Source organism: Pogoniulus pusillus, chromosome 30, assembly GCF_015220805.1.
Source record: "Pogoniulus pusillus isolate bPogPus1 chromosome 30, bPogPus1.pri, whole genome shotgun sequence".
In the NCBI taxonomy this organism is placed as follows: Eukaryota; Metazoa; Chordata; class Aves; order Piciformes; family Lybiidae; genus Pogoniulus; species Pogoniulus pusillus.
In genome coordinates, this window is record NC_087293.1 from 4,450,881 (window position 1) to 4,477,434 (window position 26,554).

The window sequence follows — 26,554 nt, forward strand, 5'->3', positions numbered from 1 at the left end:
CAGACACTGCCTACAGGAGCGCCCTGGCCGTTTGTCTTTCCGAGTAGGTGATGTGCATGGGCATGTGCCCTGCAAGAACAACAGAAGCCTCAAATACAAGCACCACTCTCTCAGAGTTTGCTGACGGCCACTAACTTGTCTCAGTTCCCTTTTCTTTCTGCAAGGTCTGTCCCCAGAAAGCTTAGCACATCACACACACGTTTTTAGGGCAGTTCATTACTGTGGTTTAGAACAATTTCACCAACACTCTGCCAGGTCCAGCATCCTGACCTGCTGACAAGACTCCCTCTGTCCCGCCTACAACTGAAGCCTTCTGAGCAAGCCATGAATCTTCACTGCCTCTACTGCTCTCATCTGCACTGAGAGCAGGGTTTTGTGGTTTCCTTTCTAGTTGCTCAGCATCACACAACCTCAGTATTAGGTTTAGCATCGTCTGTGTTGCCTCACCAACGCACCACAGGAATTTAACCAGAGAGCAAGCCTCCACTTTGAGCCTTCTCTTTTCTTCATTCTAGTATGAATTTACACCCTGACAAGTTGGATCTCTAATATCCCTCCTACACACACGCACAGAGACAACTTCAGTACCTCCCCCACTCGCAGAGCGGATACCCTTAAAAGCATGAATCAACGTTTACCCGCAGCTTTCCTACAGCGCTAAGCACCAGCAGTTATCGCCCATGTGTAGGAACGAACTCAAACACCGCTCTATGGATGACTGCTCTCCTGTGGTTTCCCTCTTGAAAGTTATCTCCTCTTCTAATGCAGGCTTAGTAACAGTGAGGAAATGCAGTCCACTGAGTAAGAGAATATAGAGGACCTGGACTCTCTTTCTAATCTACCTGGTTGCTTGCTGGATGCCCACAACTAATCCAATGCTCATCAGAAGGCTGCTTTCAGCTTTCCCACTTGCAACACTGCAATAATACTTCTGAACTTTTCTGCAGAAGAGTAAGAAATCAATGACAAAAGGTGAATTTTGTAGCTAGCTGATGATTATTTCCAAGAATTTTGTGCTGCACTCAAGCTTTGAGCTTTTCATCTAATACAGGGAACTGTTTCATGAACACAAGGCAGATGAATTTCACAGCAAGAGGGAAGAGGTGAGAGCAAGCATGCTCATTAATGATACTTTCCCTTACATTTCTCTGAACAAGAAGCTCAGTCTTGCCCAGTGGAAACTGATCACATCCCAATTAAGCTGGTTTGCTGTTATGTAAGCTTCACTGCTAAAGCTACATGATGATCTTCTAGTCTGAACTGGGCTGGCATCAGATGAAGCAGAGAAGAAATGCCAGGTCCTTGCACCACTGCCCCCGTTTATTATATTTCACAACATGTATTTGTATTATATTACTAATTATGTTATTCCACAACAAGAAGGGTTAGGTGATTTCTTTTCCCCCCTCCCTCCTGTCCCTAAGGAAGGTTGATACAAAGAAGAAACGTTCATTTCCATTTACAAGATCTGTCCTGAACTGGTGCTCAAATGATGTCATGTGGTAGTGGTCCTCAGGCCATTCCACCAGAGAAGTGCACTGGCAGCAGCAGCAGCACAGCAATTCTGCTTTGTCTTACTGTCAACTGTGTTGAAAAGCAGCAAAGTGGGAAGAGGTTTTGATTCATTCTCTACTGCACAGCAATAAATTGACATAGCACAGCTGCAGTTTGCTCGAGTTAAAGGAAGGAAGAAAACAGCTTGGAGCTCAGATCTATGCAGCAACTATTAAGAGAACCTACTCATCTCTTTTCCACCAAACCACTGACCTAGCCGGGCAGCTCACTCTGGCTATAAGAAACTCTCAGAGTGTTTATTTTGCAAACAGCATTCTGCTTGGGAATTACAAAAGATTCACAAGTGCCACTTGCTGTCAGACAACATTCTAATGCAAAATGAAGCACAACCATTGTGATGGGACAACACATTCATTAACTCAAGAGTTTGCAGTCTTCTGATATTCAGCAGACTTCTCGAATTCAACCCCTAGAGCCATGTGATCTCAAACCTCTACATTTTCTTGCTTTAATAAAGCACTTTTAGCGGGCCTGATAAGCGCAGGAAATGAAAGTCACTTTCCTATAGGGCAAACAGAAAGATGTAAAAAAATTATGTTGAAGTGTCATCCATTTTCAGGGAAATAGGATTGTGAACATCAGGTTGTGCAAGTCTGAACAACCAGCATACACGACTCCTGTTCCTTATCTCTATATCAGACCCTAAATCATTCATGGTTTGTGTTTTCAGGATGGTTTATGACTGCTTAAAAAACAAAACCACTGGAATTCTCAGAAGTCATAGGCCTGAATCTCATTTTTGTTATAGCTACACAACTGTGCTGCCTTGCAAACAGTAGTGATTGACATTAGAATAATGCAGCAACCATAATCAATTGACTCTTCCACAATATAATGCTCATTTTTACTTTAAGCTGCCTTTGACCTGAAAATACCTCTGCTCTATGAGGAGATTCACAAAGTGTGTGTTACTGTGGAAGTAGAGAATCACAGAATCAGCCAGGTTGGAAGAGACCTCCAAGATCAGCCAGTCCAACCTAGCACCCAGTCCTAGCCAGTCAACCAGACCATGGCACTAAGTGCCTCATTCAGTCTTTTCTTGAACACCTCCAGGGATGGCGACTCCACCACCTCCCTGGGCAGCCCATTCCAATGCCAATCACTCTCTCTACCAAAAACTTCCTCCTAACATCCAGCCTAGACCTCCCCCTGCGCAACTTGAGACTGTATCCCCTTGTTCTCTTGCTGGTTGCCTGGGAGAAGAGACCAAACCTCATCTGCCTACAACCTCCTTTCAGGTAGTTGTTGACAGCAATGAGGTCTGCCCTGAGCCTCCTCTTCTGCAGGCTGCACACCCCCAGCTCCCTCAGCCTCTCCTCATAGGGTTTGTGTTTCAGGCCCCTCACCAGCTTTATTACCCTTCTCTGGACATCTTCCAGCACCTCAACATCTCTCTTGAATTAAGGGGCCCAGAACTGGACACAGCACTCAAGGTGTGGCCTGAGCAGTGCTGAGTACAGAGGCAGAATAACCTCCCTTGTCCTACCAGCCACACTGTTCCTGATGCAGGCCAGGATGCCATTGGCTCTCTTGGCCACCTGGGCACACTGCTGGCTCATCTTCAGCTACTATCTACCAGCACCCCCAGGTCACTTTCTTCCTGGCTGCTCTCCAGCCACTCTGTCCCCAGCCTGTAGTGCTGCTTTGGGTTGTTGTGGCCAAAGTATAGAACCCTACCCTTGGCGCTGTTAAACCTCATGCCATTGGCCTCTGCCCACCCATCCAGCCTGTCAAGGTCCCTCTGCAGGGCTCCCCTACCCTCCAACAGATCAATACCTGCTCCCAGCTTGCTCTCATCTGCAAGCTTACTGATGCTGGACTCAATCCCCTCGTCCACATCATCAATAAAGATATTGAACAGGACTGGGCCCAGGACTGATCCTTGAGGCACACCACCAGTGACAGCTGCCAGCTGGATGTGGCACCATTCACCACCGCTCTCTGGGCCTGGCCTTCCAGTCAGTTCTGGACACATATCAGAGGTAAGTATCCAGCAGCATGGAAAATTTTCCTTTCTGGAAGATGTATTTTCCAAACAGGGCCCCTTAGAATGGATCTATGCAAAGGCTGTTACTTCTGTAAACCCAAACCGGACACGGCAAGCTGCAGAGGAACAGAACAAGGTGGTCCCATCTCTCACACAAACCTGAAGACAAAACGAGTTTGGCTATCACTCACTTTCTTCATGCATCACTTAACCAAAGAACCAGGAGAAATCGTATAAAAACCCAGACACAACTCAACATAAAAACAAAACCAACCCCCCCCCAAAAAAATTCAAACCCCACAACTTAAAAACAAACCAAATCGAGCCCCAAAGGAAAAAAAGAATCAGTTTTGCTACTTTGCAGTAGATTTGCAGAGCCCACCCTTCAAGCTGATGTCCTGACTTTATGCAGCACATAAAATCTCCTTCTGGAGCAGGCAAGCAACAGAAAACATCTGCAAGTTGACAGGATTTAGGTTAAGTTTGATGACAAGTGGGGGAAAAGCCCAGAAGAAGATGGAAGCTGGATTCCTTCTGCCTTCCAGTTTGCCTACACAATGATAGAGCCACCATCCTTTCAGGCCTATTAGCACTAATTAGAGCTGCATGGCTAGAAAGAGATACATTAAGGTTAGAAGAAAAATTACCCTCTGAACTCATCCGTACATATCCACAGGAACTGTTCATTTAAACTTCAATTTAAACACATCTTTATCTTTGTGCTCTGAAGTCCAGTATTAACTCATTTTCAATTTAACCTCTCCTCTTTTACACTTTGTAGAAGCTGTACAATATCATTTATGCAGAGATTTAATACTTGCTAAGAATTCCAGCCTTTGGAAGAGGCAAACATTTCAAAGGGTCAGCAATCAAGGCACACAAGCCCCTCAGCCTGCCTGGACAGAGGGATACAGGCAGAAACCCTCAAGTGCACGTCAAGAAACATTCTGCTTTCCCCATGCCCAGCAAAGCGTGGGAAGGCAGAGCTGCAAAGAGGGGAAAGCAAGGCCAGATCCTCCACCAATGTAAACTGTAAAAATAACTCCTGACTGCAAGCTGGCTCACAGAGTTGGGCTCAAACACTCACTGAACTCACTAGGGCAGCTCATAAGGCAAAGCAATTCTCCAGAGGAGAAGGTGACAAATATGAAACCAAGGTGGGGAAATTCAGTCATTCAGAACCTAGAACCGGAATGGAGACCTGGCCACGCACTGCTCCCGCAGAGCTTCATCCCAGTGTGCTTCTCTGTGCTGCACTACACTTGCCCTCCCAAGGTGTACTGGCTCCAAGAGGGCAGAGTCCAGGCTGCTGAACCCAATTCCCCTGCATTTTTGTACATAAATTTTCAGAGAGGGGGACCCATCATCAGATCATCTCCAAGCGCAGACAAAAATCACTACCCTTCTTGCAGGCTGCCTCCAGCCCATGTATGCAGTTGCAAAGCCACAGCACTCCTTCCCCTGCCAGCACTGTTCCAGCTGTGTGTAATTCAAAGCAGAAGCCCAGCATACAATCCCCCCACAAACACATCCAGCAAGATGCTCTCAAACCCTTTTTTTCCCTCTCTCATGCCTGCTTTAATTATGTTTTGACAGGGTCTGGAGACTGACATTTGTACCCTTGACCCACCATCAAGAGCATTTACATTGGTTTTAATCTGAGATGTAGATTTAATAGCTCCACATTAGGTCTGTTCTAATGGAAGTCTTTGAAAGTCTAAATTCCTGCTACCAGCATGTGAAAGGTTAGAATGGTTCCCATTATACACTATCCATGCCTGTCATCAATATTACAGTACATAATGGTCACTGAATGTCAACTTGCCACTTTTGGGTATAATAGGAAGATATTACACCTGACTTTAGACATGTAATGGTAAGGAGCAAAGTACCTTATATAACCCTGTGAAAGGTCGTATGTGGCTCTGTGGATGACCTATGAGCTTCCTGTACCCTACTCAAGCAGCAGAATCAAGAAACTCCCATTCTTCCTCGTGTGGTTGTGTTAGCAGTACCTAAGGGATATTTTTATGTAGTATAAGTTAGAGTGAAGCATTTTTTCCCCAGCAGAAGACCCCAAACCCACAACTACACACAAGCATCAACTTTTAGTCATTTCAAGTAGCCTGGTTTAGAGTCATAATTTCAGGCACTTACAGCAGCGAGACACAGTAAATCTCTGCAGTAGAGCAAAATTGCTTCAATAGATTAAGGAGAAAAGTCAGCACATGGTGTTCAGAGTGTCTGCCTCAAAATTAGAGATAAAATCATTTCAACTTGGCAAACTAAAAGCTAGAATTACTGTCTAGTAGAATTTTTCCTAATTTCTTTGTATCAGTCAGATTTTTCTCCTCCTCTCCACCTTTCATTACTTTTTCTTTATACACGACCTCAAGCAGCTTCTCTGTGTCAGTAGCCCCAGAAAGCTGTAAATTCTCAGTGAAAGCCCAGAAAAATACTGAAACAAACAGAGTGAGATTTCAAATCTAAATATCTATCAGTTTTTTTTTTCCTTGTTTGGATTTAGGCTTGGTTTCTGTACATTCTCTTTTTACTGCACCATGAAGGCTCATAATGCAATAAGTGTCAGCAAACATTGGCTAATGAAAGCCAGGAACTTTTCAAAACATACATGCAAGTACAAAATTATCTGCAAGCAGACCTAACATGGGCTTCTGTCCTGAAGGAGAGTGTTCTTGCAAAGCAGGGTTTGAAAGCATGGCTTTCAAATAGAACCATGCACTGGCTCTAGTGGCTTGAACCTATTTTTAACACTCCAGTATAGCTTTTGAGAAGCAGTATGTAAGGGTAAGCAAAACAAAACACCAAATATCCTACACACACTGACTATACAGCACGTGTGGACAGCTAGCATCACCTGTGGCTTGAAATAGCCTCAGCTGCTTTAGGAATCTGTGTGAGCAGAAAGACTGCAACCAATTATTTTTTACTCATATGGATGCAGGCTCATGTGTACCAACTAGCAAAACAGGCCACGAGGATGAGCAGAGGGCTGGAGCTCCTCTCCTGTGGAAACAGACTGAGAGACTTGGGGCTGTTCATTGTGGAGAGGAGAAGGCTCTGAGGAGACTTTCCAGTATCTGAAGGAGGCCTACAACAAAGCTGGTGAGGGACTTTTTAGGTTGTCAGGCAGTGATGGTACTGAGGGGAATGGAGCAAAAACTACAAGTAGGTAGATTCAGATTGGACATCAGTAGAAGTTCTTCACCATGAGGGTAGTGAGACACTGGAACAGGTTGCCCAGAGAGGTAGTGGAAGCACCATTCCTGGTGGTCTTTAAGGTTCTAAGCAACACCCCCATGGCAGGGGGATTAGACCTAGATGATCCTTGAGGTCCCTTCCAGGCATAACAATTCTATGATTCAATGATCTCATCAAATCTCTTCTACTACCTGCTACAAGAAATAGACTCCTATGGGCCACAATAGTCTAGAAGTAAAAAGAATATAAGCTTAAGTAAATCAGAAGTATAACAATACACCCATTTTGTATTTAAAACTGCCCACCTCACAGCCTGCCTCTCTCAGGGAGCAGTGTGGCAGCTCCTGAGGGCCTGGCAAGCAGCGTTCCAGCTGTCGGGCAGCGCACACGTAGCCCGGGGCTTACTGAAGCTTTGCAGATAAGAGATAAGCAATACTTTGTATTTCGCTCAGATGTAGATTATGAGCCAGGGAAAAGCAAGCTTAAAAGGTGAATGGCTTCTTTTGGCATTAGCTGAAATCTCTGTAGAGTCTCCAAAGAAATCAGACAGCGAGGTCAAGCTACAGTATGGGAATTCTATAGTCAACAAACCCCTGCTTTTTAAGCTCAGAGGCAGAAAAATTCAATGTGGATGACCACTTATTGAAAGGGTCATCATCCAACAGAGAGAAAATTGCTAGAGCAACAAAGAGCTCAGAAGTATTCCTCAGTTTACAGCAACCACAGAGAAGGGCAAATTCTAAATCTGTCTCCTCCCAGTATTAATATAGTTTGCCTCCAAGGATCAATTTATCCAGTAGAAACCACATTGTGATGGTGCAGTCAAGTTCCTCCTTCTCTGAAATCTGGGCTTAAATCATCAAACTATTGTTTTATGGCTGCATGCTGACATTGAACTGTTCTCTAGCACTGAAGGCACAGCTCAAGCACTGCACTGACAAGCAAGAAGGGCAACTGCAGGCTCTTGCCCCAGGCTGGAGTTTTTTCAGTTTCCCTCAGGGAGCAGATTTCATTTTTATGCTCTAGGTGACTGCACTGTGTCTTGGCATTCTCAGGATGTTTACTGAGTCAGAGCTTAAGAAGAACATCAAAAGCTTTACCACAAACTCCCAAGGCCCTGAGTATTTCCCTTTCAGAGAGGAGTTCACAAAGCACTCTGTCTGACCATGACTGTGCCCATGAGGCTACACCTGCCGTGCCAGTGAAAGTGCAATCCCAAGGCAGCACTAACCTTGCCCACATGCTCTCCTACCCATAACACCAAAGCAAAGCTTGAAGGGGCTTCTCCGTGGATCCTGTAGCACAACTATCCATGCATTAAATGACTCACTGTGAGACAAAGCCAGATCACCGAGTCATACAGTGCAGCACAAACAAAAAGCTTTTCTATCACAAGGCATTTAACCTTCCTCTACAAGCCCAGCTTCCTGCAACTCTTCCCCTTTCTGATACTCATTCTTGAGAGCATCCAGACAGATTCTTCTCCTCACTTTCTCACATTGGTGCTCCCAAAAGCAATGAATTTGGTTTGCTAATTGCTGCAATCAGGGGAGATAGGGAACACGAGGTAGATTAAAAAATTGCTCAGGGTGGGCTCTTCACCCGTTTGATATATCTGTGTGGCAAGCTCAACACTGAGCAGCACTTGACTCAGCCTCTGCTTGGAGTAGGGAGAAATTAATTACAGTCTAATAGGATTCAAATTGGTACAAGGGATTCCATCATTATGGGACAAGAAAGAGTAAAACCACAGTACATTAGCCAGCTAGGAAAGGGCTTCGGTCAATGCAGTGGAACAGGCAACACCATCACTGAGACATGATGAATTGGTACCTGAATCGCTGTAATTTATTAGTTGGTGGTGCTGAACTAGCATGTGAGCCAGGTGGGAATGGGCTACACCTACACAGTGTTTGTGGAAGGAATGACATTCCCATTGCAAGGGCTAACTTGAAATAATTTTACACTGATGTGAAGATGTGTCACAGCTTAATTCAAGCAGCAGTTATGTGTACTGGAGGATGAAAGTGTAAATCAGCAGCAGACTGGGAAACAGAAGGCTCCTGGTATCAAATGTCAGTGAAGTTGCTCCCTCACTGTGCAACCTTTGACAAGTCACTTGACCTCCTGGTGCTTCAATCAAGGCAGCTACAGCACTGGGTTAGAAGCAAGATTGCCATCATAAGGCACGTTTGCCCTCTGTGCTTAGATCTCGAGCAGAGTGCAGCCCCTACCTCACCGTATTTGAAATTGACATTGGAATTATTACAAGCGACTGGCCCCCGGATATTTAAAGTCCTGTGAGACAAACAGCCTTTATGTAATGAATTACAGCTAAGCTGCGAGAGTAAACTTGACAGACATGCACATGCATTCACACAAAGCCCAACTGCCCCACTTCCACATGAGCAGCTCCGAGGGAACAAGTATAAAGCAAAACGGAGGCTCAGTTGTGGCATGGATGAATGCACCTGCAACGATTTCCTTCCAGGTAGCACACAGACAGGCTAGTAAAGCCCAAGGCAGCAGAGGTTAACAAGCTTGGATCCCCGTGGGCTTCCATTCCTGTTCCTCCTCTCTGCTGCAGCCTGTGCCACTGAATATTCATAACTTGTTACTAAATTAAGCAGTCATTCACATAGCTAGCAGTGCCACGCTCCCCCCTGATTTTGCTGGACAGGCAGAATTTTAGGAATATTCTGCAGTTTGTTTCCCAAACCAGAATGTAACCCACCAACACTGGAGGTGCCAGCACAACTCACTGGCAGCTGCTGTTCCCCTTCCATCTTCTGCTAGGGAAAACCTTTTGGATGCCAAATCCCCTGAAGCACAGATCTACCACCCTCACACCTAGCTGGACCTTAACGACTGCTTTTGCCTCTTCCCACTTGCTGTCAGTGAGGAAAAAGCAGAAGTCTTTCAGGATGTCACTCCAGGGAGGGTCGGAAGACCACAGGGAAGGTGAAGGTCTGGGTCTGTGAGCTAAGGGTGGTATGTAAACAAATGCCAATGCTGGGAAGGATAAAAGGGATGAATAAATAGTGAAGAGCAGAAAATGTTTTTCTTGGCAAGCCAGGGCTTTGACAGCCCTTTTTAGCCCACTGCAATCAGCTTTATGCATGTCTCATACTCTAAGCTGCATAATCAAGAGGGGCTCTTTCAGAGTAATAGGTACCTGAGCCCCGTGTCAAGCATACGTAAGTGGCTCTATTCCTTCCCAAAGCCCAGGAAACCAGTTACTAAGGACAGAAAACCACAAAATTATACATTGGATATTTCTAACCAGCTTTTCACCCTAGAAGACCTTTGGAGAGTTTATAATTAAGAAAAAGAAAATGCTTAGGACAGAAAACTGGCCCAGCAAGTTTCCTATCAAGATCCTTCCCTGAGTTTGTACTGTGGGAACACCCTCAGTATTCACACCTAGTTCTCAGTTGCGAGATGATGATTAATACCAGCATTAGATCATCCTCAGCAACTGCCAGAGCTTTCTACAGGGTTCCTGGTGGACTGAATTATTGAACGGTGCTCAGCACCTCTAAGCAAGCTCTTGGAAATTGAAGCTGGCTTCCATCCTGGGCACCTGATGTGGCACATTCACATGGCATGATGCAGAAATACTAGCTTGGATGGAGTGGTTTCTCTGTTGTCCTCCATCTGAACCAGTTTGTCATGTTTTGGGTCAGCTCTGAGCTGATGTTGCAATGCTGTTTCCAAATGTAGTCAAGTCTCTGTATGTTTTCACAACTTAAGATCAATCCCTTGCTAGCAAGACTTCTACAGCAATGACCTCCTCTCTTCCTTCTTGAGCTTGGAAAAATAGCCTTGTATTTTCCTGTACAGTAATAAAATAATCATCATGTCCCCCACTACTTTTCATCTGAATATTACAAGCATTTTAAAAGGAAGCAAAACTTAGTCTGTGTTACAGATAAGCAACTAGACAAAAGATGGCTAAGTAATTTACCCAACAACCTGGCAGCAGAAGTTGGTAGCATAAATCCTTTAACCGCAGCAACTCCATCAGTTAGTGTTACTGGCAAGAACAGAGCCTCCCCACTTCTCCCAGAGTTATTTTTTGAGAAGAAGGAAGAAAAGAGTTTTAAATTTATGTGTCCTCAGTGTCTGGAAATAGGAAAAGAAAGGAAAAAAGAAATTAACCCAGACACTCCCTGCCATTGTGCCAGAGATCATGATTCCCACCACATTCAAAAAGTGCAAGTGTCACAGAGGAGTTACTTGCTTATGGAGTGGCTATCAGGTGAATGCCCGTATCTGACACTAAGAGAGATCATACCATAGATCTCATAAGATCAGAGCTAATTTTTGGATAGGTAAAAGGAAAAGATTGATTTTCACTCATTAAATCCTAACTGCCAGAATAAGGTTGAAGTCAACAAGAACATCGATACTTAACTAGGAATTAACTAAGGGCTCTCATTTGTGCAGCTGTATTAACAGCCTTTGTTGCATAAAACAACTACAAAAGCTTTTCAGGCTGAGCTGGTTTAGCAGATAGACCTTAAGCAATTACACTACATCCCAACAGGCCCCGGAACAGCAGGATAGACCTGATCAATGTAAGTCACATGGTGCTGAACATCACAGAAAAGTCTCAGTGGTCTCCATTCTGTAAATGAATACAGCTGAAGCAGTAGAAATTCCTGTCATTGCCAACGTAAGTTAAAGACCCTCTGCCAAAATAAGTAAGTAACCAGTAGGAAAATCAGCACTTGGTGATGCCACCAAAGGAAGCCTCTGAACTGACCAGAAATCCTATTCCGAGTCCTTTTAAATGGAGCACAATGCACATCTTGCAACAGCTTGCACATTTTATTGGCTTGGATCTACAGAAATAGAAGAAACACGTTGATTCTAGTAAGAGGCATCTGAATACAAAAATGGAAATAAAAGTAATCTGGTAAGTGGGATTTATGCACCTGCTTAAGTGAGGAGTACAGCGTATCAATAAGTCACTGGAATTTAGGCTCCCAGCCAATGGAATCCTCATGGTAGCATTTTTTTTGTAAAAGCACCCTTTTTTTTTTTCATTTATGTTTGCAAGACTTGAGTGGCAGAGAGCTTTCTCTCCTTTTTAAACAGGTCTGCCTCCTACCAAAAGGCTTGACAAGTTTCTAAGAGCTTCTCCTTCTGCACCCTCCTCATCTAATCCTCACCAGCAGTATGGTTCTGAGATACATCCAGTAGCTGCTGCTCCAAGCTCCTCAGGATCACAGGCCTAGCATGTGTGAATGCTCCTCTTTCAGTTCAGAGCAGAGCTCCCAAAGTACAAGCCTCCAGGCTTTACATCACTGCTAATTTCTTGACACGACTCGTATTTTCATTTTGAATTGAAATAATTTTTCATACATCCAATTCTCCCCTGTGCTCTCAGTTTCAATAAACAATAACAACCAGGTATTTGTCAAGTTCCCACACAATTGAATTATGTAACTCAGCTGCCTTTGGCTTTGCCTTAGGCTTACATTTATTTAAGGTGACCCAAGGTTGCCAGACAACAATTCGGTTCATACTAAATAACATATGTACAAAAAAAACCCACCAAAACAACCAAGAAACAAAACAAAAGCCAACAAACCAACAGCACAACCCCCAAACCCCACAAAATATACTATTTTTTTTTCTCTGGGACAATGTAGACTTTATTACATCTGCTATTACAACGTACCTATAACAATGTTCTCTAACAAGCAGCCCTGAGGTCAAATGTGTCCCTTGATCAATTTACTAGAGGCCTCTGTTGCTGCTGCTGTGGGTAGACTGTCTGGGGAAAAAAATAATCCCTTTATTCCTTTGCTTCACTGTAAGGGAAGGGGGAAAAAAAAAGCTGTCACAAAGACATTTTTCTTCTCCCTCTGCTCTTGACAAGTCAGGTAAACAGGGAGGGAATACCTGTCTGCAAAGGACTCTAAGAGACCAGCATTTGTACAGGCATAGAAAAACAAACTGTTTATTTACCAAGCTACTCAATGAAAGACGATGACTCAGAACAAGGCTAAGGGGACTGGGAAGAAGTCTTAACAAAACACCTGCAAAGTTACTTTGTATGAGGACAAATAAAAGACACTCTGGCTGTGGGTGTTGTGTGATCTTTACACAAGAATTTAACAATTCAGTACACAGCTACGATCAGAACACTCTGACAAGCAGTAACACTGAGACACTCCTAGCAGTGTACCCATCACATTAACTTGCTCCTGGTTTCTTAGTAAGGCTGTGACTTGATCTACTTCTGCTCGACAGATCAATATTAAAGTAGTGACCACACCCAGCAAAGCACCCGTGACAGTAGTAGGATTGCTATAGGAATTGCTTCCTGCTTGCACTCAAATTGCAGGGAAGGAGTTAAATTCATTGGCCAAAACGGCCAAGCACCACTCTTACTCATTCCTAACTGCATGACTTCTGTTTCATACATTGTGATTTACTTTCATCTCTATGTGCAAGTTTTAGTCACAGCCTGGAGCTGACGCTAATGGGAACTGCCCCATTCAGCCCCACAACTTGGAGTTAGACTGGAGATCCAGGTGCTTCCAGCTATCAGGAGACCATTCTTGGGGCCGTCTCAGCTTATTCACTCCATGCCTTCCCATCATTTCCAGTCAAACACAGTAATTCCTGCAAATGTGCAATGAGCAGCTCCTTAAAAGACATGCACAGTCACCCCAAAAGAAAGAGTACCCATTGCAGATGACCTATAATGGGTCTAAATAAAGCCTGAGCCATTCCTTACTCATGCATAACTTCACTGCTTCTGTTCACTCCATACCCTGCCCAGCTGGCATAATATGCAGAAGGATTTTGGTACAGACAACTGAAGCACTCACATGTTGTCTGAACTGAAATGCTTGATGCCAGAGTCTCTTTCTTGGCACTAGAAAGAGACTCTTATTTTGACAACACAGGTCCCATCCGCACTGTAGCTTTCAACCCATGAAGACTGAGCTCCAACAACGTTCCCAGATTAGGACAGTTGCAATCTACCCCACAAGATGGTTAGAGGAGGCTTTAAATCTGGCAAAACTCCAACCTTTACATTTCCTATGACAGGAGTAAAATTACCCCTAAATTAGCAGGCACACCTGCAAAAGACAGAAGTCATCGCACGTGGTAATTAGCGCAAACCTTGGTGTGGTCCCAAAGCAAGGCACAAGGAAGCAACAACAGGCCACAAGGAATAGCCACAAGCATCTTCAGCGAGCAGGTATTCCCACTGCCATACCCTGAAACCATTTCAATCCATCTTTCCCTTTAAGCAGAGACAGCACCAACACGATGATGATACGACAGTGACAAAAGAGGGCTGAAATTCAGACCCAAATTGTTATTCCCCTCAGCTAGGCAGTTATGCACAAGAAACACTGCTTGTAAACACTTCTTTGTCAAACACTCAATTACAAGCTGCTTTATGAACAAAATGAGCCAGTCACAAGGAAAGCAAGAGACAGAAATGGGGAAGCAATCTACAATGACATGCAGCCATTATGCCACCATGTCCCCTAGTAATGCTCAGGGCCATGCTGCCAGCCTCTCTCACAGGAGAGCACAGATGTGTGCTGGGAAAACATCAAATTCAGCTTTTCAGAATGGGGTTCAGGTTTTGTGGGTTTAGACCCTGTTCTCTGCTCTAGGGACTATTTCCCATGTGGTAACCAAAGAATCATCTTTCTCATTGCTATATTATTGGTTTTGGCAGCAGGCACATGGAAGTAAAAGAGCACATGGACAAATGAGGAGCAAGGAAAAAATTCCATTCAGGTAACACTTGTAAGATGACTCTTCCTTTGTGTCATCCCCATTTACATCTTCATACATTGAAATTGTTCCATATGAGCTGGAAAACAATCAGAAAGAAGTCTGATTTTTTTGTTCATGTTAAAGATGTACTCCACAGCAGCCCTACCTGATTTAAGTTGGAAAGGCCCTTGAAGATCATTTAGTTCCACTCCCCCTGCCATGAGAAAGGATATCTTCCACTAGACCAAGTTACTCAAGGCTTCATCCAACCCATGGAGGGGGTATCCATGACCTCCCTGGACAACCAGTTGGACTGTCTCTATCTTCAATCCTAAAGGACTGAGACAGTAACTCCAGGAAAATATCTACAGCCAACATATGTCATGCTACAAAATACTGCCCTACAGCCACCTGGAAGTTTTGAGAACCAACCAAAAGACAGCTTTATGAGATCCAGAACCACCTTCCAGGAGGCTCCAATATTACAGCATCAGAGAGCTATTCATCACAGCACTGTTATTCTAGCTGCCCTGGACAGCATCCACTACTTCATCCATTACCTAGTCCTTGGATTCTTTTAGCAATATTTTTCCAGTGGATAAGGTTTCTCCTGGAAAAGTTTTTTCCCTTGTTTTTACTACTCAGTGTCAATGAGTCAAGCAAGGCTGTAAGAGAAAACATTACAGAGTGCAAAACAAAACCTATTACTAATCTCCAGCTCTAACTTGCATTGTATCTGCAGCTGAAGGAAAAATTGAGCCTGCATTATTTTTTTCTAGTGCCAAAATCCAAGCTTTTAACCAGAAGAAAGTGGAATACAGATAGAATGGTGAAGATAGAAGATTTGTTAATAAATTGAAAAACCTGAATCATAGAATCAACCAGGTTGAAAGAGACCTTCAAGATCATCCAGACCAACCTAGCACCCAGCCCTAGCCAATCAACCAGACCATGGCACTAAGTGCCTCATCCAGGCTTTGCTTGAACACCTCCAGGCACGGTGACTCCAACACCTCCCAGGGCAGCCCATTCCAATGTAAATCACGCTTTCTGGCAAGAACTTCCTCCTAACATCCAGCCTAGACCTCCCCCTGGCACAACTTGAGGCTGTGTCCCCTTGATCTGTTGCCGGCTGCCTAGGAGGAGAGACCAACCCCACCTTGCTACAACCACCCTTCAGGCAGCTGTAGACAACAGCACACATTCACATATTCCATTTCAGACACTAACTTTCAGAATCCAGCAGCTACCTGAGTAAATTTTGCCTTGTAATGTCCACAACTGCAACAAAAAACTGAGAGGAAGGAAAAAAAAAAAAAAAAAAAAAAAAAAAAAAAAAAAAAAAAAAAAAAGGGGGGGGGGGGGAGAGAGAGAAAAATTAATTTTGCATATAATGATAATTATATAAGTTTATAATTATAAGTTTAGAATTCCTAAACTTAGCTTTCATAAAACAAATGTCAAGGTTTGACTTCAGAAAAATTTTAGAATCCATTCATAGTGCTAACAGCCAGAATAAAACTACACATAGGGCATATTTCAACTCTTGAGTTAAAAGATACATACAGACCTGAACACGCCTTAGGACTTCCTCAACCAAAGCTTAGCTTGGAAGAGCTTTAAATCCATCACAAACCCCTGAGGGCTTAATATAATTCTTCACTTTCTTTTAGACAAAACGTCAGAGAAAACAGCACAGGCTTCATGGACTGATGCTGCCAAATAAATAGCGTGGTGGCATTCACCTGAAGAGCTACTATCAACCTTGCTTGAAGGAGTGAAGGGAAAAAAAGAAAAGAAGTGCTTATTTTCCTGAAGAGATGTCTCCAGACCAAGGACGTGCTTACTCAAGCTGTGTATATTCTCAACAGCTCGTGTAAACCATCCATCAGGCAGAAGTATGAAAATTAGCTCCCTTAAGAATCTACACTGAAAAGAGGTTGAGGGATGTGGGTAACGCTGCCTGAGGCTGCAGTTTGGGAGGTGAGAGCAACTGAGAGGTGGAAAACAGCATCATCTTTGATATGCTTCCACGAGGAAAGCCAAGTGAGCTGGACCAGTGCCATGAAATGACTTCAGGCAAAGACTGGCAACTGCCAAAGCAATTCTGCTACAGCTCCTGCTGCACTGATCCCAGCAGCCTTTTGCAGAAAGTGAGACCCATGGCCAGCAGTAAGGAAGGCCAAGTTCTGTGTTTTGAAAGTAACAGTATCTCATGAAGAAAGTCTTACTCTCAGCCTCAACCACAAGTGATATTGGGTTGTCACTGTTGCTTGTTTTAAAGCAGCTCAGATTTAGACCGGAGCGGTGCAGATGGTTTGGTTATTACAGTGATAAACTAGAGGACGAATGTTTTCTGGCATCATCCCCTGGGCTTGTTTCATGCGCACAAGGAAATACCTGTGATTATCCCAGAGATAGCAGGGATGATCAGAAGGAACCATACTCTACCTGCTGCCATGAAGAGGCTTTGTATTCCATTGCAGACATTCAGTGCAAGCCCAAGAAGGTGGCTGCAAGTCAGTAACGGATCCCAAACTCTTGTGCAAAGCTAGCTAGATACAGCAGGACACTTCTTGTCCAAACCAGAAGAACAGCATGTAACAAAGCCAGGGCTGCATCCACAGCTTCTAGGTCCCAGCCTCCTCTGTGACACCTGCATTTCCCAGAAAGAGAGGCTTCAAACAGCTCACAGGACACTCAGAACATGCCCTATCTGACTGCCATGAAAAGCAAAAGCTCCGGTACCAGCCAAGGCTCTGAATCTCTTCAAACAGCACACACTACTAGGACTAGCTGGAAACAGAGCACCATTCAAACAGTGCTGTGTTTCTCTATTCTTCAGTTTACTAAAAGCAGGAGATCCAACAGAAGTCCTCTATCTTGGTGCCTTCTCCAAAAGCAAATATACAAACAAAACAAACAAACAAACAAAAAAACCACAAATGAGGAGGGAATAAGGAAAATAAAGAAGACTTTGTGCATTGTGTCAACCAATTAAATTCCACAGAGAAAAAGATACAAGTGGTTATAGCCTCCTGTAAATTACTTCATGTAATTAAATCCCCTTCTCTAAATTACTAACTATTTAGTTCTTTTTTTATAACAATGTAACCAGTGACCACCAACAACCTTTTTTATAGCATCTGATGCCACATTAAGTTGTTAGCAATGAAATTTCGTTTTTATTTCTCCCAATCAAAAGGAGTCATTGTAATGAGATTCATTCACAGCTACTTACAGGAGGAGCAGGGAAGAAGAGAGGATTGCTTTGTTCCCCTTTTATGCAATCCTGTCTGAGGCTATATTTAAGCAAATGTGACCTAAGGTCCTTATCAGTCAATCCAATTGTAGGCAGGGAAGTTAAAGGTGACCTGCAGGAGTTTTAAAATGTGGATCCTGCAACTGGTTTGATTTTTCACATCCATACAACATAACTTCCTCTCACTGTAGCAGTGTGCCTTCCTGTGATTTCAATTTTCTGACCCTTTTTAACTTTGAAAAACCTGGAATGTCAGGTTAAGTCTTCCCAGTTTGCTAGAGAAAGGTTTTGTGTGATGAAAGCTGCCCTGAGCTGCTTCCTCCAGATTGCTTTGTTTATGAATAGCACAGAATGGTTTAGGTTGGAAGAGACCTTGAAGATCGTCTAGTTTCAACCCCTGTGCCATGGGCAGGGATACCTTCTGCTAGTCCAGGTTGTTCAAGGCCTCATCCAACACAGGGAGGAGGCATCCATGACCTCCCTGGGCAACCTGTTCCAGTGTTTCACCACCCTCACTGTCAAGAATTTCTTCCTAATCTCCAGTCTAAATCTACCCTCTGTGAGTGCCTGAAGTTATGGATGTGTTTGGCCACATTTCACTGGGTCTGAAGCTATCACATCTTCTCAGTGGGGAATCGAGCTGGTGACATAAGACCCCTAAAGATACAGTGGTTCGGCTGCACTAAAGGTAGCCTAAGATGTCCCAATGTAGATACTGGTAGCATCTAGCATTGTAATCACTGTGCTCTCCAGACCTGCTCTAATGCACGTTAAAAATGCCAGCAGGCATCTGGAGGTCTGAACACACTGTGGCTGCCCAAATGTTGCTATGTTGGAGAGGCAAACAAGGACTGAGAGGAATATTGGATACAAAGAAGGTTGAAGTCAATGCTGCAGGCAAAGCCTCAGGGTCTGCTTCTGAACATAGCTGGGTCAGTGTCATCACAACACTTTTATGAAGTGTAAACACAAAGCAGGGAGCAGAGTGTACATGGCAAGACACTGTGTCTCCATCTCCACATCACTCAACCTCTGCTTGCTCTGCACCTGCAAGCAGTCTCCACTCAAGTAAGAGAACTAGGTGAGTCCTACAAAAGCAAGGACAATAAGGGACATGGAGCAGCACTATCAGCAAGTGAGTGTCAGCTACTACAGTAGAGCTCACTGGTTCAGCAAGTGAGTATTTCACCACATCAGTGGAAAAGACTTGTGGAAAAGATGTGCTCCTACACGTAACACTTCCAGCAGCCCAAACACACTTTACATCACTGTGCAGAAAATACTTGCAGTACAGTAAACTCCAGTGCACTCTTCTCTTTCAAGTCTCAGCAGTGGTCTAAAACCAGTAGGATTTCCCATCTCAGCTCTAATAAACATGGTCTCCTCAGTTTACATTTCCCTACCAGAACTGCTGGAGCGAGCCCAGAGGAGGGCCACAAAGATGCTCAGAGGGCTGCAGCAGCTCTGATATGAGTTGAGGCTCTGCAGTCTGGAGAAGAGAAGGATTTGAGGAGACCTTATAGTGGCCTTCCAATACCTGAAGGGGGCCTACAGGAAGGCTGGGGAGGGATTATTGACAAGGTCTTGTAATGACAGGACAAGGGGTAATGGGTTTAAACAGGAAGAAGGTAGATTTAGACTAGATGTTAGGAGAAAGTTCTCTACAGTGAGGGTCGTGAGGCACTGGAACATGTTGCCCAGGGAGACTGTGTCTGCTTCCTCCCTGGAGGTGTTTAAGGCCAGGTTGGATGAGGCCTTGAGCAACCTGCTCTAGTGGGAGGTGTCCCTGCGTACAGTGGGGGGTTGGAGCTGGACGATCCTTGAGGTCCCTTCCAGCCTAGACCATTCTATGATTCCATAAACTGCAGAGGGGTTTGAAACATGTTTTTTCAGCTTCTCCTGCCATAGTTCCCAGTGGGTTCATGGCACTATTTTGCACTACTTCCCCTGAAGCACAGCACATTACAGGGATCAGCAGTGAAAGCTGTGCTGCGGCTCTCAAAACATGGCTGCAACCCCATGCTCAAGTTGCCTGAGCCACATTTATTATGTAAACCTTAATTGCCTGAGGTTCACTCAGCACTTCATACAAAAGCTGAAGAGCCTGAACACACTGCAAAGTTCCCTCTCTGCTGCGGAATGGGCTCTGCAGCCACTTCAAGACACCCGACCAGTTCTTGGATAAATTTAGCAGAAACAACAGCACTTCTTTGCAATAGCAGGGTTTCATTTGGGAATAAACATCCAGGATTTATTTACAGAGGACTTTTCCTCCTCCTCCTGTCACTGCTGTGCTATGCCCACTGCCTCCCCCTGCGTGGCTGCAGAAGGCAGCCTTGCGAGTGCTGCGCTAACCAGGACTCGGAGCAGATTTTTACATTAGTTCCTGACAGCGCAAACAGATTGCTATTGATTGAAATGAGGCTGATTTTAGGCCTCGGATTAGCAAACCTAATGACTAAATACCGTATTGCCCATTTCAGTGCTTTGCACCGGTACTCCCCAGCGGTTTCCCAGGCAGCTGTGAAGCCTCTGCACTGGCAGATTAGCGCAAGAGAGCAAGGCCAGGCCATCTGTGGCTGTGCGGCGCAGCCCTGCTCAGCTGGAAACCAGGACCTCCTCCCAGAGCCCAGGGGACAGGGCCCCTGCCACAGCAACCTCCTTGAGAGCTCAGTGAGCCTGCTCGCATGTGTGAGAGCCAGCATGTGCTCAGGAAGGCTGGCAGCAACAGGATGAGGGGCAATGGCTTCAAGCTAGAGAAGAGCAGGTTTAGAGTGGATGTTAAGAACAAGATTTTTATCATGAGGGCAGTGGAACACTGGAACAGGGTGGTCGGGGAGAGGGAAGTGGAGGCCTGAGCCCTGGAAATATTTAAGGTGAGGCTCAACAAGGCTCTGGGTGACCTGGTCTAGTTGAGGATGTCTCTGCTGACTGCAGAGGGGGATGGACTAGACGACCTTAGGAGGTCCCTTCCAAGCCAAACCATTCTATGATTTTAAGGCAGCACTGAACCATTGCTCTGCACCTTAAAGTAAGCCTTCACTGCACCCCTGGGTCCACACTACCATCTCCTTGGGTTTCCAGACAGCCTGGCTGGAGTCAGCAGCAGAGACTTCACACAGATAACACATGCTAAGTCAACAGTCCAACTCCCTCAGCAATCATAAATGCCTACTTAAAACTAATTGGTACAGAGCTTTCATGTCCAAATTGTCAATTCTTGTACTTACAAAGGTAGAAATAGATCCTGGGTTTAAGCAATACATGAAGCAACATCTTTCTGATTAAAAGAAAATGGACTCTTTTTTTTTTTTTGCCTTTTGCTTTGTTGTTTAGTTTCAAAGAACATTTAAATAACAATATCTGCTAACAAAAAGGGTAACATCAATTAGAAACGAAAAGAAAACGGTTTGTGTAATTTCAGTGTTCAAAAGCAGTGAAGTGCAAACACCAAAGCAGCATACACCAAACCAAAGCAATCCCCAAAACCCACATTAAAGGTAACTTTTTTTTCCTTAACATGTTGGCTGCCTGGAATTCATTTGCTTGTAATAGCCTGAGACACTGCAGGTAACAGCCACTCACATTTAGACCCTCTTAGACACAAGTCAGCTCCTAAACACTACGTTATTAAGACGTGGAAGGACAAGCAGATCCATACCTGTTCCCTGGCCTTTAGACAAAGACTCCAAAGGTTGTTTTTCAGACTCTCTCTCTTGTACGTGGTTGCTGAACCTCAGCTAAGGTACATTTTAGTCTCTGAACTCTGCATCACTAAGCAAACACTCGGCCTCCAGCCCACTGGTGGCTTCAAAAGCACATCCAAGTTTTCGGTTTACCGTTTATCATTGTCTGGAAAAACACAACTAAAAATCAAGCAGCTACAAGCTCCTATTGCTCAACCATCGGCACAAGTGGCACGGATGCCAAAGGAAATTTTCCACACAAGGTATTTCATTAGCCACTGAGTTTTCAGACTGTTTCTCTCTCATGTGGGAAAGGTCCCACAGCCTTTCAGTGCCACCACCACCCCTTGCCAAATGGGGCCAAGGGTATGTAACCGGTTGAAGACAAACTATCAGTTTTCACCTAGACATCAGGAGATGCATCCAGCATGGAAAATGACTTGTGTATCACCTTCAGCTCAGCTCAGCAGTAACCCAGAGCAGTGTTCTCCTGGAGGGATGTGGGGGAAGTGCTATATTCATCGATGAATGTTGCATAACGAGCTGATGAGCATTGCAGAAAACCCACATGAATAGGTAATCAAACATGTTAATGTCTGCAGTGTTTGCATGTTAATGCTGGCAGTTCCAGTCCGGCAAGAGCCGCAGCAACAATACACATTAATCGTCATTAATGCTCAGCAGTTTGACTAAGGCTGGGGACTGAATGAGGCACAGGAATTAACTCTGCTTTCCCTCCTCCAGGAAGCTCTGCTGAAGTCACAGAGGTGTCACACCTCCAGAACAACGTGACTAGCTTCCTTGCCCTTTCCTCCCATGCTTGCTATTTATGAGCACTAAGTACGTGCTACACCACCCTGTTCTCCTCAGTTTCTTTGAGACTCTTCCTCATCTCGGGTGATTTAAACAGTGGGTGAGGAAAGGAAGGAGGAGGTGTAAGACACTCATCTTGGTGACAAATGACTACTTGCAGAACAGAGCGTTTTAACAGCCACATTTAACATCCAAGCATATTCAGCACACCATGATGCTCCTGAGCTGACTAACCACAACCTTTTCCTACTAGCTCAAACCCTTTTCAGAAAGAGGTCAGCCCATTTTCAGTTTGTATACAGAAATGGTAACAAGTCCTGAAGCTTATAAAATTCCCCACGGTTCTACATCCATGGTGACTCCAGGCAGCTCAGATATGCAGAGAAATAAGCAGCTCTAAAAGTAAACCCAGGGGAGAGAAAAACAGCTCGGCTGAGGTTAATGAAAGACAGACTCCAAGTTCAAAGGCTGACTCTGAAAACTAGAGGAATGACTTAAGACAAAGCAAGAAAGCATAACTGGAATGAAGAGGTTTCATCTTATATCTGTCTCTTAAAGTTCATGTAAGGAAATTATACACCCAACCACTGAGGAATCACTGAAAGAGATGATGGGCTACTCTCTCCCACTGCCACTGACTACAGCTACGGTGGAGATTGTCTTCCACAAACCACTGCATTAACCTTGCACGTGGCTTTTTAAAACAGCAATGACTCCATTTCCAACAAATATCCCCATGCTGGAGGCAACTTTCAAAACTTGTCACTCTGGTTACACTAAAATATGTCACAGCTTTAAACACCTTCTCATTCCTTGATATATCCCCAATAACTGCAGGAGGTTTTGCAGATTCCCACTGCAGAGCAGCAGTTTTAAGTCAGCACATGTGTTAAGAAAAACCCTAAATCCTGAGAAGGAACTGTGACTATTCGAAGTGCCTTCTTCCCTTCTGCTCGGTTACAGCAGGAGAGAAATGTGTTTGAATGATTCTCCTACACAGTTGGAGTAATAGGCTGGAAAGGACAAATGGGGTTCTGCAACCCTCTCCCTGTATCCTGAGGTCCAAAAGAACCAAACACTCAGAAGCACCTAGTCATCTGGGTGCTTCATCAAAAGCAATGAAGTATTAATCTAATTTCCTAAACAAAGCAGACAACCTGGCACTCAAATCAGCTTACCACTTTGCACCTCTCTACAAGGATTAGCAGAATGCCATAATTATAATGCCCAATTTGATTTATTAGAGGAGGCTGCACAGAAAAGACAACAATTGAGTACATTGTAAAGAGAAGGGGTGATAGTATAAGGAAAGCTTCAAACTGAACAGTAATTTCTAAGCAACATCTCAATATAATTAGCATTAATTACAGTAAGCTTTCCAAATTAGGTATAAACCTACGTTTAATAACCCCAAGATGCAAAAATCACCCCCCTAGTTCTGGGAAACTTAGTATCACAGCCAATTTGTCTAGACAGCTTGGCAGGGAATGCCAGAATTCTAGGTGTGAATTTTGTGGCCATTAAAAACACAGGAAAAATTATTGAACTTGTCTATAGAATTTACATAACTAGATTGAACTAAGAATAGCCTCACTCATCTAGCTTAGATATTGCTGCTACTTTTGTCAACCATACAAACCTAAAACCTTGCCTGATTTTCACAACTGTAGCAGCTAGGACAATAAAAGGTATTTTTAAAAGCTCCCTTTTCAACAAAAGCTGAATTCCAAGTGTGACTTGTTTAAAGAGGAACAGTATTAATGAGTCACTCATCACAGCTTTATACTCTTTGTGCAAGCTCCTCGGGTTGCAGTGTGCCTTTTTTTTGTGGAGTTTGTTACTTATGATTACAGAACATAACAATTAAATACTAACTGAGGTTTTGATGAATGTGACAGCAAATATTATACTTAGTCATCGATGGCAGCCATATACTGGCCAGAAGAAACATGTAACAGTGTCTTTCAGAGTTGAAATACAAATAATCTACACATTTGGTAAACTAAGGCAGCTATATGTAATCACAGACAGCGCAGATTGGCCACTGTAGAAAGCTTTGGGGTTAAGAGGACTGTTTGCTAAGGAGTCATAATAAAATCCTTACTAGCCACGAGTAATTGAAACAGTTTCCAAATCCATGTAGTGTCATCACAACGGACAGCCCTTTCCTCCTCTGCAGTGAGTGACCAACCAGCTCAGCCTCGCTCCAGGAAGAGGAGACTTCTCCTCTGTCCGCTAACTCACGAAGGTGCAAATCCCTAAAAGGCACCAAACTCCCTGCAGCCTAACTCAGACCTGAAGGACTAACTCTGACCCACAGGCAGCGAGATTTAGGTGGCAATCAAGACCTGATGGCCTCCTGTGGTGCTCTTTGTTTCCATACTCCAACCAGACAACTCTCAGTTGCACCAACACCACCATTTGTAATGTTACTCCAGGGAGCACAGGGGGAAGTGAGCCAGTTTCATGTATACTTTGCAAGGGTCGCTGGATTGGGGCTTGAGGCCGTTTCATGTAAATAGAAAGACCTGACACAACAGTAGCTGTCGAAGCACCAAGTCCCAGTCGTGGTGCAAGCAGCAGGAAGGAATACCACCCAGCACTGCAGCCATTACTACTACCACCCTTTATATCAAAGCCTCAGCACTATGGCTATTACTACCCTTTATATCAAAGCCATGGACTTCCAGTGAAATGTATGCTTAGCATTTTGTGGGTTTAGATGCCAAGAAATAACCTGGTTGCTCAAACCAGGATCAAAATAAAAATGTGCATCTCTTCACTCCTAATAACAAATTGTTCTAATTTGCACAACTGGAATGAAGACATTTCATCTTATATCTACTTCTTAAAGTTCATGTAAGGAAATTATACACCCAACCACTGAGGAATCACTGAAAGAGATGATGGGCTACTGTCTCCCACTACACAGGATATTTGTGCACAGACTCAACACACCTGTAATCAGAGGGGGACCTGAAATTCCATCACTCATCTACTAGCAAAAACAAACAAGAAACTTGATATATTTAACTGCTTATACACTACAGAGTCTAAAAGCAAAACATCTGGGATCACTTTGAAGAGTTAAAAGAAAACAAACTTGGCAAATGTTTTACTAGGAGTGCATGGCTACCTGAGTTTGCAAGCAGAGAAGTACTAACATTTTCACAGAACACATTTTCACTGAATCATTCCAACTATTCATTTTTTAATCAAAACGAAGAGAACAAAAGTCTGCTAATTTGTTAATGAGAACAATAAGCCACCAGAAGAGTGGGGCCATGAGCAGATCACCAGAACCTCTAATGTAAAATGTGATGAGTCCTTCTGAACAAATACACTACAATCGCAACAGATTGTGGATGGTGAAGTTAAGCAGGAGTTTACATTAGATAGCCTTAATGATCCTTTCAAATCCCAACACATTCCAAGTCTGAAAAAAACACTTCCAATAAGTGGACAGTTCAATCTTTCTGGCACACACACAGAGAACTAGTTTCACAGAACAGTAGGTGTGCTTGGCTTAAATAGCTCTTTTTCTCTACTTCACAGAGAATAAAAATAGTTTTTCACTGTAGTGTACTTTTTGGCTCAGACCAAACGCTGGAGGGTCAAGCCCAGTGGTCTTCCCGCTGGCTGTCATTTGGCACAACTGGGAAAGTGTTTGCTCATAGATAGAGGGTGTCGTGCCATGTGGATTTCAAACTGATGAATGAGCACTGAGTCACCAACAAATCTCCCTGATGAGCAGCAGTTAAATAATAAATAGCCTGCCAGCCACAGTGCCTCTTCTTTGTCACCTCTCTGGCCCAGTACGCACTGTGGTTCAGATGGGAGTCTCCACAATCATCCTCTCTAGTGTGGTGACTAAATTCATTAATGCTCAACCACCTTTAGAAGAGCACAAAGAACACAATCTGCAGAGCACAACTTACTCCAAACTGACTTTCCACTTCTAAACCACTTGAATATTCTCTCCTTCTCAACATCCTCTTTTAAGGGCACAGGAACTTGATTGACAAGATGGACACGTTGAACATGCATATGGAAGTTGTAAATGTCATCAGCACATCCTCCTCCAAGATGGTTATGATCTGATGGAGGATTTCCATGTGTGTCTAAGACTCTTAAGAACCACAAAATGTATGCTGTGCATCACAACACCAATACAAGGGAGATCTTCTCCTTCTGTCCTACATTGCTCAGTGCACCTCACTTACAGTTTCTCTTATGAAACATGCCCACAAC

At 44.0% G+C, this 26,554-nt stretch overlaps 1 protein-coding gene across 17 annotated transcripts in view; it reads right to left on the reverse strand.

Moving 5' to 3' along the window:
- Positions 1-26,554, reverse strand: part of FBRSL1 (fibrosin like 1) — a 585,865-nt gene that overhangs the window by 398,585 nt on the left and 160,726 nt on the right. The window lies entirely within an intron of this gene.